Raw genomic sequence first — 18,207 nt, forward strand, 5'->3', positions numbered from 1 at the left:
AATCCAGTAAATAATTACAAAACAGTCAAAGTGGAAAGATACCTCATGAACAATTATTCATCATAAAAAGAAACAAAACAAGTTGTGGACCCACTCCATAGAACATAGTATACAACTGTCAACGAATGGATAAACTAACCTCAACTGCTTCAGTATATGTATATATGGAAGAAAATAATAGTGTTCAAGCTTCACAATATCTCAATTAAACTAGCGGAATGGTCTTAGCAAACAAAAGGGTACCTTATAAGTTAACAAATTCCATATGCAACAAGTTATCGTAGAAGAAAGTGTACACGCAAGACTTCCACGAGGATTTGCTACGGATCCATTTCCACAAAACATAATATATGACGGTATGAAGATACCAAAGGTAATAAATACCAAGATAACCAATCATAACCTAAAAAAAAAAAAAAGGGAAGAATGTTATAAATCATCTTGGAATAAAAGTGACAATAATAAGAAGCTTGTTACTCACATCGGAAGATACACATTAAAGCCGACGCAGTTACAAGAAGCCCACTACCAAAGTTAGGCGAATGCTTATAGAATACTGAACCAGGCATTGTCGAAGCAGTCAAGACGGCAACAGGAAACTGAAAACAAAGGGAAATTTATGACATCATAACAAAGTTAGGCAAATACTTATAGAATACTGAACCAGACATTGCCGAAGCAATCAAGACGGCAACAGGAAACTGAAAAACAAAGGGAAATTTATGTCATCATAACAAATAATCCAACGCTAATCTATTATACAGATATTTTATAGTGCTTTATATATATCTATATATATACTTACAATTCTAGGATAAGTAAAAATAATCATGATAAGTGTTGGAAATGTAGCGAAGAACCAGAAAATACCCAACGCGCTTTATATAATTGTTCCAAATAATGTACTCGGTGGTGAAGGATTAGAATTGTAGAACCTGTAAACAATAAAGATGCTAATTAACAATATATAGATTAGTTCTAGAATTACATTGTACAGATGTGAAACAACGACAAAGCCACATGTTATTAGATTAAAACAACACACAGTATATAAATGTTATAATGATTACACAAACAACACCATTGTCACAAAAAAAAAAATTATTTAACTGCGCTAAAATAGAGGAAACTAAGCGACGAACGAACAATTATTTCAGTATTAAGCAAACTAAGGACGCGTCGCTATACTTTTACAGGAGACACTCACGAGCGGCCATCTTGGACCGCCATGAACATAGCATAGCTCTTAAATGTGCACATCGACTAGAGACATTCAAGAGCGGCCATCTTGGATTGCCATGAACATAGGAAAGCGTTTACGCATGCGCACCGAATACACGCAATAATTATGCACATTAAACAAATGCAAAATAATATTATTCCTATTGCAATTATACATCAATTATTAAAATAATGTCACAAATAATTTCGCATTAATGTAATGTCGTCACATACTAGAGACATTTACAGGCGGCCATTTTAAATAACCAACACGTGCTAATAGTATCTTTATGCGTTACAAAATAAATCATATTTTCAATTAAAGAATGAATATTTTATAAATAATAATAGAAAAGGGGAAGATCATAACGAAGAAGGAACAAAATAATGATCAATACAACGTAACGCAAGAATAATGTAAATTGATGGGAATATATATGCATACATATACATACACATAAACATACATACGCATTTATACAAAACACATGCATACGTACAATTGTAAACAAACATTGACATACTAAAACTCTTTCCCTATGTATATACATACATATACAATATGTATACAACGTAATAACAATAATATAAACACAAAATGAATACTTATGTAAAACAATCAACATTCATAACAAAGCATATATATTATATCTATTATATTATATTATAATTTTCATGCATGTCCATTATATTTATTGACACACTCATACACACACACACATATATATATATATATATATAAATCTATATAAATACATATATATATAAATTTTTGTAACTTATATTGTAAACACTAGAATGTAAAGACATAAGGTGTTAGCAAGGAAATCGCACCGCATTTTTAACACCAAAGACACACATCCTATCTCAACATGAAAATCATACAGAATGTAGTGCAGTACTACCCACACTATACAACATCGACGGACTGGCACAAGTTCGTACCAAAATCGATGGAGGCAATTGCACCACAAGAACTCTGTCCAGACACACGCCAAACATGGCAATATTCAGCACCATCATCACTGGCCACAAGCGGAAAATATATACCCAAAGGGACCTGGATACACTACGAGACCACGTCATGTTCCCAGCTGAGAAAACAGCAATATTAAACACACTGGCCAGAGGAGCTACAGGAAAAGTAATCGTCCCTGTAACGGTAAATATCTTGGGAATCATGGATGAAAACGCACTAACGACACTAGCAAAGAATACTGCATCGAAATTATGGACTGGTTTTATGGAATTCGGAACGGTCAGCGCAGCAATACTTGAAATCTTCATAATACTGAAAATGATGAAAACAATAGTTGACATAGTTATACATGGATATCAATTACGCGAAACTTACGGATGCGGATTCGCACTACTCGGAGCAATATGGGGCTCAGTCACTCACCTGCTATTGTACATCAAGGGAAAACGCAACGTCGAAAATCAAACACAACCACAAGGAATATCAATTACATCTAACGATACAATATATCAACAACCAACAACCACTACGTCCGCTCTAAATGAGCTGAAGGACACAATCAGTCAAATTTCCTCCGGAAATTTGAACTCCAAGAGGGGGGGTGTCACGTCCCACGCTCCGCACGTGCCGCAACGAAAACATAGATAACCGCAATACACAAACAACGCAAGTGTCAACTCGTATACCTAGAAACAAACACACAGTGCAATGAAAATGGAAATTCTTTGATAAAATTTATTAAACATAGTTAATTATTCATATGTATAGATATAATTAATATACGAGGGTAAGATGGAAAATAAAATAGAAATAGATAGGCTTCCAACACTCCATCAGGAATTTCTTCCGGAAAACGGACCTTGGCGCAGGCAGTTGTATCTACCACTTCGACCACAGGAGGTACGAACGGCCTGCGCTTCCCCCTATTCCTTTTCTTTTTCTTACACTAAAATAAAATACACAAATTCAAGATAAAGGACAACAATATGAAATATGATGAAATCGACACAAATCACATTAATACATACCTCTACAGCTCCAGACATGTCACTATCCATGACTCAATATAACCTGCATTCATAAAAGAAATATGAGAATACAACAAACAAAATTAACGCTACAGATCATACAAACATCAAGCAATATCAAAATCACTTATTGCTACGAACAAACATTTTATAAAAAGGAAAACTAACCTAAAACTCGGCAAGCAAATCAACAAATAGAAACTACCACCACGCACCACCTCTTATAGAATGACGTATTAAAACTTGTCCTTGAACTCACAATAACTTTGGAGAACATAAGAAATAGAGCATACAACACGTGCAAAGACTCAGCAAGCACCTCGTACGATTCACCGACATCAACAGGGCGATCACCGGACACACAAAATGCAACCTCAGCAAGGCCAAGCAGCCACGCGACCTGCACATTCCACTGGTATCAGTAACGAAGGCCATGGAAAGAACGCAGACGCAGCATCAGCAAAATACGACCACCTGTAACATGTACATTCTTTCAAGCACCTTGTATGCCATTAACACCAAGCAAAACGTGAGATGATCAAGAAGACGAAATTTCAGCAAAGGGTGAGATAATCAAGAAAACAAGAACCCCAGCGGAAATAGGTAGTTACGATATTCATAAATTGTCACGTAGTAATGGTACAATTACAAAAGAAATAATCGGTCACGTGACAATTAGGAAGAATATAAATAGAGATTCAGTACTCAATAGGGTAGTTGTTGGAGTGCAGTATTAATTGAGGTCAGAGCTGGTTTTACCTAATTCAGAATTTAATTGAAAGTAGTGTTGAAAGTAGTTATAGTTCAGTTTTAATTGAGAGCAGTCAGACGTCAGTCTTAATTGGAAACAGTGAGTTTAACTTAAAGAGTATTGTAAGAGTATTGCACTTAAAGTTCGGTATTAACTTGAGATTCGGTGATTCATTTATTCTTTTGTTCATTTACAAGTCGATCCGTCTGCGCCAAGGAACGATCTAGTACATACTGTAATTCCGTTTAATAAAATTGTTAATTAAGTTCGAAAATCCGAAACATCGAGAAACTAATCGCGAAACAAAATTTAATTGTTAAAACCGATTCATCGCCAAACCATATTCACACCTGATCGACTCCACAAATCAAACAAGGTAGGAGATTCGAAATTGTACACCCTCTTCCTTTCTTTTTTAACTTTTAATTGAACAAAGTTGTCTTTAAACGAAAGTATCCGTCGGCAGCTATAGTTGACAGATAGAAGTACCAAGTAAATAACTCACATAAAATTTCATTCGGACATTTTGAATTCACGACAATTATTCTCTGTATCGACCAGTGATCACGGTGTTTTCAATCATTGGAAACATCTATGGTTTTCGTTTTCCTCTTCCCATCGTTAGCAGATTGCTCATCCTTGGGCGAGGCCTACGAAGCCACACGGATTGTTTACAGAGAATATAATTACAAAATTGAGATAAACGTTCTTGCTCAACATTTAATAAATTGTTTGGAATAAACTCAATCAGCTTTAGATCTATTTTGTTTACAATTGTTCGCCGTATCAACCAGTGATTACGGTGTTTTCGTCACAGGAAACATCTAAGGTTTCCGTTTTCCTCTTCCCACCGTTAGCAGACTGCTCATCCTTGGGTGAGGCCTACGAAGCCACGCTGATTGTCTACAGTGAACTCAGTTACCAAATAAAATAATCATTTACTCATTTACGACTTTACTTGTTGTCAAGAACGAATTATAATTCCATGACGAAATCGAGAAAGAATAGAAAAGATAAAAGTCACCTCAGCAAAAAGCGAGCCGAACGTTGGTACAAACGATTAATTGCTGCAGAAATAAAAAAGGAAGAGAGGAGGCATCGAGAAGTATTAGAGTCAAATCGCGAAGGTTCACCACCTAGTTTTTCGCCCTCAAATTTACCAATTTCCGAACACTGCGAGGCGCATTCCTTTCGATCTCGTTCGCCATCGCCCACATCACACCATAGCGTTTGTTATTAATCTTATTGATACGAATAAATATTATCCTGCCAAACATTTGTAAAATTTATCCAGTTAGAAGCTAGAATATTTATTTATTGTACATCGCTGTATAATATATCTACATTTGCATCCGACGATACTTATTGCTGATATTGTAATACCTTTAATCAACTAACAACGAATAAATTAAAATATAGTTAAACCAACATAACTCTGTCAGACGAAATAAATACGTTGCCAATTGTCTATCCCTAATAACTTTAATCCTCTCCTGTGCCAGTATTCCTGCGCATAGCAGGTTAGCCGAAAGGTGGAATTCGTTTGCCAGTAGCATCAAACGTAAGTCAACGCTACCCATTAAACACCAGTTAGTAGATAATAGACTCTCACCTAGTTCAAACCCCACGACAGACAGGGTACAAGGTTTGTTTTCCTACAGGCAAGAAAGTGCTTACAGAGGCACTTCCAGTCTGGGAATTCAAAAGACACAACAGACAAGGGTACAAGGTTTGTTTTCCTACAGGCAAGAAAGTGCTTACAGAGGCACTTCCAGTCTGGGAATTCAAAAGACACGACAGACGAAGGTACAACGTTTGTTTTCCTACAGGCAAGAAGGTGCTTACAGAGGCACTTCCAGACTGGGAATCCAAAAGACACGATAGACAAACAATACCCATCATACACTAACACTCCCAACTTAAAGAAAATAATAATAATAAAAGGAAATTCTTCGAAATAGTCCTTAGACTATTTCTGGTGGCAGCAATTACCATATTAATCGGACATCTTGATTCATATTTCATAAACAATCATACCATTTCAATTTTCCCCTTCCGATTAAACTCAAGATAACACAACAAAAATTTTACCTTGATTTAGTCTAGACTAACACGGAAGGCATAGCACAATCAAATCGAACATAACAGAAGGTAACAGAAAAATTTTTGGTGGCAGCGGTGGGATACGCTCCACAGAGGATTAAAGTTATTACTGTCATTGATAAAATATATATCTGAAAAATAATGGCAACCAAATTAGAGTCATTGGATGAAGATACGCTTTTGACATTGTCGGAAAAACTAAGAACGTGGGATGCAAATTTTCGAGTAATAACTGATATGATTGCAAAAATGAACGAATTACAAAACGACGTACGCGAACTCAAAACAAAAGGGGAACCTCAGTCACCTGCATCGCCGCCGGCAACCCAACAGGAAACAGTACAGCCAGGTGGATATCCCCAACCGATTAAGCTAAAAGACGCGATCGAGTCAGTACTAGTATTCGACGGACATCGACCCTCAGTATTTCAATTTTTAAGAGCATGCGAGCGCGCACGAATCATGGTTCCTAGGCATCAAGAACCCCAGTTAGTAAAACTATTAATGAATAAGCTTCGCGGACATGCGTTTCTCGCCGTCGAAGACACAGAACTAATAAGTTTGAACGATTTCGGGAACAAATTAAAGGATCTGTTTGGCCCAAAGAAATCTCTTAACGAGTACAAGGGAGAATTAGGAACGATATACCAACGACCTGGGGAAGATATATTAGATTACATGGATCGCGTTAGAAATCTTAGGTTAGCGATAATGGACGGAGAAAGAAGCGAGTACGCCACGATATCACCGGACATCCAAGATACAATGGATTGGGAAACGAGGGAAGCTTTCGTTAAGGGGCTCCCAAACGAGGTGTATTTACGCGTCAAGATAGCAGGATACCACACTTTAGAAGAGGCGTATCACCAAGCCGTTAAGGCAACTCAAGAAGTGAAACAAATGAACGATAGAACGCGACTCCAACGACCAACATTTCTGAATAATTACAAACGCGACAACGTACGACCCTTGACTACTAATAACAATATCAAAAACAATCATCAGGATCGAAGGTCCGAACCTCCATCACAGAATTATTCAAAACAGGATATCATAACATGTAATTATTGTAAAACACCTGGGCATTTAGTAAAGGATTGTTATAAATTTAAAGCACGGGTAGATGCTGGAATAATTATACCCTATGCTCAAGAACAGTCGGGAAACCGAACACGTCCTTCGGGGAAATGGGGCGAGCCACGAAGGGACGAATTTTCGAATCGCCCAAGAGTGCAAGCGGCCACAAGGAGGCCGGCGCCTATGGTAATAAAGAGAACAAGGGCAGCTGCCCCCGCGAAATCGACTCCACAATCCGTAATAAGGAACAAAGCGAACGTAACGTCGACTGTAAAATCAAGGGAACAACCATTAAATACTGTGGGGGAACCATCTCACAGCCACGCGAAAATAAAAACAGAGAGTCCGGAATCTCAAGGCCAAAAGGAAAAACCAACACGGAAGGAACAGACGAGGGAAAACCACCAGGAACCGGACTCAGATGCGGAAGACGACCTCTTCGGATTATTTCAATAAAATTAAACGATTCTCTAACAACCGCAACTGCGCGAATAGTTTCCCCAGACTTAAAAACCAAGACAAGTTTACTACTAGACTCTGGATCAGAAATCAATATTATCAAAAAACCTGCTTTACTCGATTCAGCTATCATCGACGAACAGAAACAAATTGAAGTTCGAGGAATTACGGCAACGAGCCTGGTCTCCCTAGGGCAGACAGTAATACAGGTCGCAGGCCATCCAGTCATTTTTCACGTAGTTGATGACTCATTGCTGATCGATCAAGACGGAATCTTAGGATCCGAATTTTTTGCAGGATGCAAAGCTCGTTTGGATTACGAGAAAAGGCATATCAAATGGGGAAATATTTATATTCCCTTCGATACTAAAGAAAAAATAATCGTACCGAAACGAAGTTCGGTAACATGGTCAATTAATATCGCAAATCCAGAGATAAGAGAGGGATTTATTCCCAAAATCGAGCCGATCAAGGGGATTTACTTTGGTAATGCAGTTGTGAGAAATCATAAAGGAAAAGGTTATCTGAGAATAATAAATACTACTTCAAGAGATTATGAATTTACGACACCAACAATGGTAATCAAAGAATTTGAAAACCTCACCCCGTTTCCTAGTACGGCGTGTAATACAATTTTAAAAACAAAGGAAAGCAAATCTGACAAAATAATTGAATTACTACGACTTGAACACTTGAACGAAGAGGAAAGGAAAAACGTCGAAAAATTGATTCGTAATAATCAAGATAGATTTCATATTCCAGGAGATACGCTGGAAGCAACTGGAATTCTAGAACATAGAATAATTACAACGGATGATATACCAGTTAATACTAAACAGTATCGTTACCCACCAGTACACCGAGAAGAAATAAATCGACAAATTCAAGAATTATTAGACACAGACATCGTGGAACCATCGATATCCCCATACAATTCTCCGTTATGGATCGTACCGAAAAAACCCGATTCGCAAGGAAACAAACGTTGGAGATTAGTTATTGATTATAGGAAGCTGAACGATAAAACGATCGGCGATGCTTTTCCACTCCCAAATATCACAGAAATATTGGATCAATTAGGAAATGCAAAATACTTTTCTACGTTTGACTTGGCATCAGGTTTCCATCAGATCCGTATGTCACAGGAGGATGCCCATAAAACTGCATTTTCGACACCGTACGGACACTTTCAATTCAAAAGAATGCCCTTTGGATTAAAAAATGCTCCAGCAACATTTCAGCGCTTGATGAACTCAGTATTATCAGGACTGCAAGGAATAGAACTGTTCGTCTATCTGGATGACATTGTAATTTATTCGAGGTCACTTCAAGAACACGAAAGTAAATTTAACAAATTAATGGAAAGACTAAGGAATGCTAAATTACGATTACAGCCCGATAAGTGTGAGTTCTTACGACACGAAGTAAATTATTTAGGACATATAATTAGTGAAGATGGCGTAAAACCTGATCCAAAGAAAATCGAAGCCGTGTCGAAATTTCCACGACCCAAAAAGGTAAAAAACATCAAACAATTTTTAGGACTAGCAGGATACTACAGAAGATTTATACCCGATTTCTCCAAAGTCGCAAAACCATTGACGCAATTATTGAAGAAAGATACCCCCTTTAAATGGGCAGAAAATCAAGAAAATGCGTTTAATAATTTAAAAACAGCATTAATGACAAAACCCATTCTACAATATCCAGATTTTTCTAAACCCTTTAATCTTACCACAGACGCATCAGGATATGCAATAGGCGGCGTACTGAGTCAGGGGCCGATTGGAAAGGATTTGCCAATCGCATATGCCTCGAGATTATTAAATTCCGCCGAACAAAACTACTCCACTATCGAAAAGGAGTGTTTAGCAATCGTCTACAGCGCAATGCATTTCCGACCGTATATGTACGGAAGAAAATTTACTATTGTAACCGATCATAAACCTTTGGTGTGGATGCATTCTATCAAGGACCCTACTTCAAGAATCTGGAAATGGAAATTAAAACTGTCGGACTTCGAATTTGACATTCTATACAAAGAAGGCAGGGCAAACGCAAACGCGGACGCATTGTCTAGAAACCCTCCGGAGATCTGCCTACCAATCAGGAGGAGAGAAGAAAATTCACCGATCCAGTATCCTGCACCAAAACGATTCGAATTAGACACCTCAACCGAAGACTCTCCCATATTTGAAGCTAAACCACGTGTCTTGTCTCCATCCCAAGACTCTACAAAACGAAGAAAAGTTTTTACCCGGAAACATTTTACCATAGAAGAAACCCCCGTAAAATACTTTGATCAAGCATTAGCTGAACTCGATGCGAAAACAGGCGAAGAAATATCCAACCAAGAAAAGGAGAACACTGATACAACAAGCGAAGAGGAACCCTCCATTGCAATCCCAGAACTAACACAACAACAAGAAAGAGACGCGAGACCTACTATACTTGCGGAACTAAAAATTTCGGAAACTCGAGACTCGATTACGAGAGTGAATGATCATAAAATAATATTCATAGATATATATGGCACCCCGATAGATAAAGGAGCCTTAGAGATGAAGGAAGCAGGGCGATTGCCTTGTTATGAAGGTTTAATGTTGGAAAAAGCAAGGTTGAATCATGACTCCGGGAAATACATCGTATCCCTACCAATAAAAGAAAATCGAAATATTTCAATAACACCAGAAAATTTATTAAATTCATTAAAATCATTGTTGGACGTAGTTAACGAAAAACAACTAACTTCCTTCAGCATTAGCAAAGGAAATTTAGAAGAGATACCCTGGCGACACATAATCAGGAAATTAAAGGAGGTTTTCATAGAAAAAACAATAACTATTACCATTTGTACCGGGGAAGTAACTATCCCACCAGTAGAAACACGAAGCAATATAATACGAGAAAAACACGAATCATCTGTAGCAGGACACAAAGGAATAACTAAAACTTATTTGAGAATACGACAACACTATTATTGGGAAAATATGAAAAAGGAAATTCAAGATTATGTAAGGACATGCAAGGAGTGCCAATTGAAGAAACTCACAAGGATAAAAACGAAGCAACCAATGATACTTACGGACACACCAGGTAAAGCGTTCGATAAAATCAGTATGGATATCGTTGGGCCGTTGCCAAAAACTCAAAAGGGAAACGAGTATATACTAACTATCCAAGATCTATTGACAAAGTACTCAATCGGGATCCCCATGGTAGGAATCTCTTCAGCCGAGATAGCGGACGCTTTCGTAAAACGATTTATCTGTCGATTCGGGTCGCCGAGAGCTATTCTCACTGATCAAGGAGCGAACTTTACATCTTCGCTAATGAAGAAAGTAGCAAAAAGATTCCGCATTAAACAATACACCATGTCGGCATATCACCCACAAAGTAACGGCTCAATCGAAAGATCTCACCATGTATTGGCAGAATACCTGAAGTTATATATTGAAAATTCCAGAAATTGAGACGAATGGGTGGAACTAGCCATGTTTTCTTACAATACCTCTGTACACGAAGGAACGAAATTTTCACCACATGAATTGGTTTTTGGACACTTGGCCAGAGAACCTACTGGTGAAGTGATAATCGAAGAAAACATAGAACCAACATACGCAGAATATCTCACAGACTTGTTCAATAAAATCAACACCGTGCAGCAAATGGCAAGGGAAAACTTGATAAAATCTAAATTAAGATCAAAGGAATATTACGACCGACGAATCAACCCTCAAAATTTTAAAACAGGAGATTTGGTATATCTACTAAAAGAACCTAGTAAAGGAAAATTCTCTGATCAATATACTGGACCATATAAAGTGTTAGAAATTTTGCAAAATCAAAACGTGAAGATTGAAGTAAAAGGACTCCCTCGAACAGTACACTTGAATAAATTAAAACTGGCACATCATCGAAATAGACCACCAGAGCGATTCCAAAATGAGTAATCCAGTAAATAATTACAAAACAGTCAAAGTGGAAAGATACCTCATGAACAATTATTCATCATAAAAAGAAACAAAACAAGTTGTGGACCCACTCCATAGAACATAGTATACAACTGTCAACGAATGGATAAACTAACCTCAACTGCTTCAGTATATGTATATATGGAAGAAAATAATAGTGTTCAAGCTTCACAATATCTCAATTAAACTAGCGGAATGGTCTTAGCAAACAAAAGGGTACCTTATAAGTTAACAAATTCCATATGCAACAAGTTATCGTAGAAGAAAGTGTACACGCAAGACTTCCACGAGGATTTGCTACGGATCCATTTCCACAAAACATAATATATGACGGTATGAAGATACCAAAGGTAATAAATACCAAGATAACCAATCATAACCTAAAAAAAAAAAAAAGGGAAGAATGTTATAAATCATCTTGGAATAAAAGTGACAATAATAAGAAGCTTGTTACTCACATCGGAAGATACACATTAAAGCCGACGCAGTTACAAGAAGCCCACTACCAAAGTTAGGCGAATGCTTATAGAATACTGAACCAGGCATTGTCGAAGCAGTCAAGACGGCAACAGGAAACTGAAAACAAAGGGAAATTTATGACATCATAACAAAGTTAGGCAAATACTTATAGAATACTGAACCAGACATTGCCGAAGCAATCAAGACGGCAACAGGAAACTGAAAAACAAAGGGAAATTTATGTCATCATAACAAATAATCCAACGCTAATCTATTATACAGATATTTTATAGTGCTTTATATATATCTATATATATACTTACAATTCTAGGATAAGTAAAAATAATCATGATAAGTGTTGGAAATGTAGCGAAGAACCAGAAAATACCCAACGCGCTTTATATAATTGTTCCAAATAATGTACTCGGTGGTGAAGGATTAGAATTGTAGAACCTGTAAACAATAAAGATGCTAATTAACAATATATAGATTAGTTCTAGAATTACATTGTACAGATGTGAAACAACGACAAAGCCACATGTTATTAGATTAAAACAACACACAGTATATAAATGTTATAATGATTACACAAACAACACCATTGTCACAAAAAAAAAAATTATTTAACTGCGCTAAAATAGAGGAAACTAAGCGACGAACGAACAATTATTTCAGTATTAAGCAAACTAAGGACGCGTCGCTATACTTTTACAGGAGACACTCACGAGCGGCCATCTTGGACCGCCATGAACATAGCATAGCTCTTAAATGTGCACATCGACTAGAGACATTCAAGAGCGGCCATCTTGGATTGCCATGAACATAGGAAAGCGTTTACGCATGCGCACCGAATACACGCAATAATTATGCACATTAAACAAATGCAAAATAATATTATTCCTATTGCAATTATACATCAATTATTAAAATAATGTCACAAATAATTTCGCATTAATGTAATGTCGTCACATACTAGAGACATTTACAGGCGGCCATTTTAAATAACCAACACGTGCTAATAGTATCTTTATGCGTTACAAAATAAATCATATTTTCAATTAAAGAATGAATATTTTATAAATAATAATAGAAAAGGGGAAGATCATAACGAAGAAGGAACAAAATAATGATCAATACAACGTAACGCAAGAATAATGTAAATTGATGGGAATATATATGCATACATATACATACACATAAACATACATACGCATTTATACAAAACACATGCATACGTACAATTGTAAACAAACATTGACATACTAAAACTCTTTCCCTATGTATATACATACATATACAATATGTATACAACGTAATAACAATAATATAAACACAAAATGAATACTTATGTAAAACAATCAACATTCATAACAAAGCATATATATTATATCTATTATATTATATTATAATTTTCATGCATGTCCATTATATTTATTGACACACTCATACACACACACACATATATATATATATATATATAAATCTATATAAATACATATATATATAAATTTTTGTAACTTATATTGTAAACACTAGAATGTAAAGACATAAGGTGTTAGCAAGGAAATCGCACCGCATTTTTAACACCAAAGACACACATCCTATCTCAACATGAAAATCATACAGAATGTAGTGCAGTACTACCCACACTATACAACATCGACGGACTGGCACAAGTTCGTACCAAAATCGATGGAGGCAATTGCACCACAAGAACTCTGTCCAGACACACGCCAAACATGGCAATATTCAGCACCATCATCACTGGCCACAAGCGGAAAATATATACCCAAAGGGACCTGGATACACTACGAGACCACGTCATGTTCCCAGCTGAGAAAACAGCAATATTAAACACACTGGCCAGAGGAGCTACAGGAAAAGTAATCGTCCCTGTAACGGTAAATATCTTGGGAATCATGGATGAAAACGCACTAACGACACTAGCAAAGAATACTGCATCGAAATTATGGACTGGTTTTATGGAATTCGGAACGGTCAGCGCAGCAATACTTGAAATCTTCATAATACTGAAAATGATGAAAACAATAGTTGACATAGTTATACATGGATATCAATTACGCGAAACTTACGGATGCGGATTCGCACTACTCGGAGCAATATGGGGCTCAGTCACTCACCTGCTATTGTACATCAAGGGAAAACGCAACGTCGAAAATCAAACACAACCACAAGGAATATCAATTACATCTAACGATACAATATATCAACAACCAACAACCACTACGTCCGCTCTAAATGAGCTGAAGGACACAATCAGTCAAATTTCCTCCGGAAATTTGAACTCCAAGAGGGGGGGTGTCACGTCCCACGCTCCGCACGTGCCGCAACGAAAACATAGATAACCGCAATACACAAACAACGCAAGTGTCAACTCGTATACCTAGAAACAAACACACAGTGCAATGAAAATGGAAATTCTTTGATAAAATTTATTAAACATAGTTAATTATTCATATGTATAGATATAATTAATATACGAGGGTAAGATGGAAAATAAAATAGAAATAGATAGGCTTCCAACACTCCATCAGGAATTTCTTCCGGAAAACGGACCTTGGCGCAGGCAGTTGTATCTACCACTTCGACCACAGGAGGTACGAACGGCCTGCGCTTCCCCCTATTCCTTTTCTTTTTCTTACACTAAAATAAAATACACAAATTCAAGATAAAGGACAACAATATGAAATATGATGAAATCGACACAAATCACATTAATACATACCTCTACAGCTCCAGACATGTCACTATCCATGACTCAATATAACCTGCATTCATAAAAGAAATATGAGAATACAACAAACAAAATTAACGCTACAGATCATACAAACATCAAGCAATATCAAAATCACTTATTGCTACGAACAAACATTTTATAAAAAGGAAAACTAACCTAAAACTCGGCAAGCAAATCAACAAATAGAAACTACCACCACGCACCACCTCTTATAGAATGACGTATTAAAACTTGTCCTTGAACTCACAATAACTTTGGAGAACATAAGAAATAGAGCATACAACACGTGCAAAGACTCAGCAAGCACCTCGTACGATTCACCGACATCAACAGGGCGATCACCGGACACACAAAATGCAACCTCAGCAAGGCCAAGCAGCCACGCGACCTGCACATTCCACTGGTATCAGTAACGAAGGCCATGGAAAGAACGCAGACGCAGCATCAGCAAAATACGACCACCTGTAACATGTACATTCTTTCAAGCACCTTGTATGCCATTAACACCAAGCAAAACGTGAGATGATCAAGAAGACGAAATTTCAGCAAAGGGTGAGATAATCAAGAAAACAAGAACCCCAGCGGAAATAGGTAGTTACGATATTCATAAATTGTCACGTAGTAATGGTACAATTACAAAAGAAATAATCGGTCACGTGACAATTAGGAAGAATATAAATAGAGATTCAGTACTCAATAGGGTAGTTGTTGGAGTGCAGTATTAATTGAGGTCAGAGCTGGTTTTACCTAATTCAGAATTTAATTGAAAGTAGTGTTGAAAGTAGTTATAGTTCAGTTTTAATTGAGAGCAGTCAGACGTCAGTCTTAATTGGAAACAGTGAGTTTAACTTAAAGAGTATTGTAAGAGTATTGCACTTAAAGTTCGGTATTAACTTGAGATTCGGTGATTCATTTATTCTTTTGTTCATTTACAAGTCGATCCGTCTGCGCCAAGGAACGATCTAGTACATACTGTAATTCCGTTTAATAAAATTGTTAATTAAGTTCGAAAATCCGAAACATCGAGAAACTAATCGCGAAACAAAATTTAATTGTTAAAACCGATTCATCGCCAAACCATATTCACACCTGATCGACTCCACAAATCAAACAAGGTAGGAGATTCGAAATTGTACACCCTCTTCCTTTCTTTTTTAACTTTTAATTGAACAAAGTTGTCTTTAAACGAAAGTATCCGTCGGCAGCTATAGTTGACAGATAGAAGTACCAAGTAAATAACTCACATAAAATTTCATTCGGACATTTTGAATTCACGACAATTATTCTCTGTATCGACCAGTGATCACGGTGTTTTCAATCATTGGAAACATCTATGGTTTTCGTTTTCCTCTTCCCATCGTTAGCAGATTGCTCATCCTTGGGCGAGGCCTACGAAGCCACACGGATTGTTTACAGAGAATATAATTACAAAATTGAGATAAACGTTCTTGCTCAACATTTAATAAATTGTTTGGAATAAACTCAATCAGCTTTAGATCTATTTTGTTTACAATTGTTCGCCGTATCAACCAGTGATTACGGTGTTTTCGTCACAGGAAACATCTAAGGTTTCCGTTTTCCTCTTCCCACCGTTAGCAGACTGCTCATCCTTGGGTGAGGCCTACGAAGCCACGCTGATTGTCTACAGTGAACTCAGTTACCAAATAAAATAATCATTTACTCATTTACGACTTTACTTGTTGTCAAGAACGAATTATAATTCCATGACGAAATCGAGAAAGAATAGAAAAGATAAAAGTCACCTCAGCAAAAAGCGAGCCGAACGTTGGTACAAACGATTAATTGCTGCAGAAATAAAAAAGGAAGAGAGGAGGCATCGAGAAGTATTAGAGTCAAATCGCGAAGGTTCACCACCTAGTTTTTCGCCCTCAAATTTACCAATTTCCGAACACTGCGAGGCGCATTCCTTTCGATCTCGTTCGCCATCGCCCACATCACACCATAGCGTTTGTTATTAATCTTATTGATACGAATAAATATTATCCTGCCAAACATTTGTAAAATTTATCCAGTTAGAAGCTAGAATATTTATTTATTGTACATCGCTGTATAATATATCTACATTTGCATCCGACGATACTTATTGCTGATATTGTAATACCTTTAATCAACTAACAACGAATAAATTAAAATATAGTTAAACCAACATAACTCTGTCAGACGAAATAAATACGTTGCCAATTGTCTATCCCTAATAACTTTAATCCTCTCCTGTGCCAGTATTCCTGCGCATAGCAGGTTAGCCGAAAGGTGGAATTCGTTTGCCAGTAGCATCAAACGTAAGTCAACGCTACCCATTAAACACCAGTTAGTAGATAATAGACTCTCACCTAGTTCAAACCCCACGACAGACAGGGTACAAGGTTTGTTTTCCTACAGGCAAGAAAGTGCTTACAGAGGCACTTCCAGTCTGGGAATTCAAAAGACACAACAGACAAGGGTACAAGGTTTGTTTTCCTACAGGCAAGAAAGTGCTTACAGAGGCACTTCCAGTCTGGGAATTCAAAAGACACGACAGACGAAGGTACAACGTTTGTTTTCCTACAGGCAAGAAGGTGCTTACAGAGGCACTTCCAGACTGGGAATCCAAAAGACACGATAGACAAACAATACCCATCATACACTAACACTCCCAACTTAAAGAAAATAATAATAATAAAAGGAAATTCTTCGAAATAGTCCTTAGACTATTTCTGGTGGCAGCAATTACCATATTAATCGGACATCTTGATTCATATTTCATAAACAATCATACCATTTCAATTTTCCCCTTCCGATTAAACTCAAGATAACACAACAAAAATTTTACCTTGATTTAGTCTAGACTAACACGGAAGGCATAGCACAATCAAATCGAACATAACAGAAGGTAACAGAAAAATTTTTGGTGGCAGCGGTGGGATACGCTCCACAGAGGATTAAAGTTATTACTGTCATTGATAAAATATATATCTGAAAAATAATGGCAACCAAATTAGAGTCATTGGATGAAGATACGCTTTTGACATTGTCGGAAAAACTAAGAACGTGGGATGCAAATTTTCGAGTAATAACTGATATGATTGCAAAAATGAACGAATTACAAAACGACGTACGCGAACTCAAAACAAAAGGGGAACCTCAGTCACCTGCATCGCCGCCGGCAACCCAACAGGAAACAGTACAGCCAGGTGGATATCCCCAACCGATTAAGCTAAAAGACGCGATCGAGTCAGTACTAGTATTCGACGGACATCGACCCTCAGTATTTCAATTTTTAAGAGCATGCGAGCGCGCACGAATCATGGTTCCTAGGCATCAAGAACCCCAGTTAGTAAAACTATTAATGAATAAGCTTCGCGGACATGCGTTTCTCGCCGTCGAAGACACAGAACTAA

The 18,207-nt window shown here is 37.1% G+C and overlaps 3 long non-coding RNA genes across 5 annotated transcripts; 2 read left to right on the top strand and 1 right to left on the bottom strand.

Moving 5' to 3' along the window:
- Window positions 1–5,254: 5,254 nt before the first annotated feature.
- On the top strand, window positions 5,255–6,412 carry LOC126927803 (uncharacterized). Of its 2 annotated transcripts, none has more exons than XR_007715905.1 (2): window positions 5,255–5,732; window positions 5,817–6,412. It is a non-coding gene; the product is annotated as an uncharacterized LOC126927803 (long non-coding RNA). The 2 variants fall into 2 exon arrangements; XR_007715904.1 differs by having other exon boundaries at window positions 5,255–5,648.
- Window positions 6,413–14,797: 8,385 nt separating this feature from the next.
- LOC126927799 (uncharacterized) lies at window positions 14,798–16,041 on the bottom strand. The gene is made up of 2 exons (XR_007715901.1): window positions 15,897–16,041; window positions 14,798–15,271 (listed from the first exon to the last, which is right to left on the bottom strand). It is a non-coding gene; the product is annotated as an uncharacterized LOC126927799 (long non-coding RNA).
- Window positions 16,042–16,823: 782 nt separating this feature from the next.
- Window positions 16,824–17,981, top strand: LOC126927804 (uncharacterized). Of its 2 annotated transcripts, none has more exons than XR_007715907.1 (2): window positions 16,824–17,301; window positions 17,386–17,981. It is a non-coding gene; the product is annotated as an uncharacterized LOC126927804 (long non-coding RNA). The 2 variants fall into 2 exon arrangements; XR_007715906.1 differs by having other exon boundaries at window positions 16,824–17,217.
- The last annotated feature ends 226 nt before the right edge of the window (window positions 17,982–18,207 follow it).

This window comes from Bombus affinis, unplaced genomic scaffold, assembly GCF_024516045.1.
Source record: "Bombus affinis isolate iyBomAffi1 unplaced genomic scaffold, iyBomAffi1.2 ctg00000219.1, whole genome shotgun sequence".
Lineage (NCBI taxonomy): Eukaryota > Metazoa > Arthropoda > Insecta > Hymenoptera > Apidae > Bombus > Bombus affinis.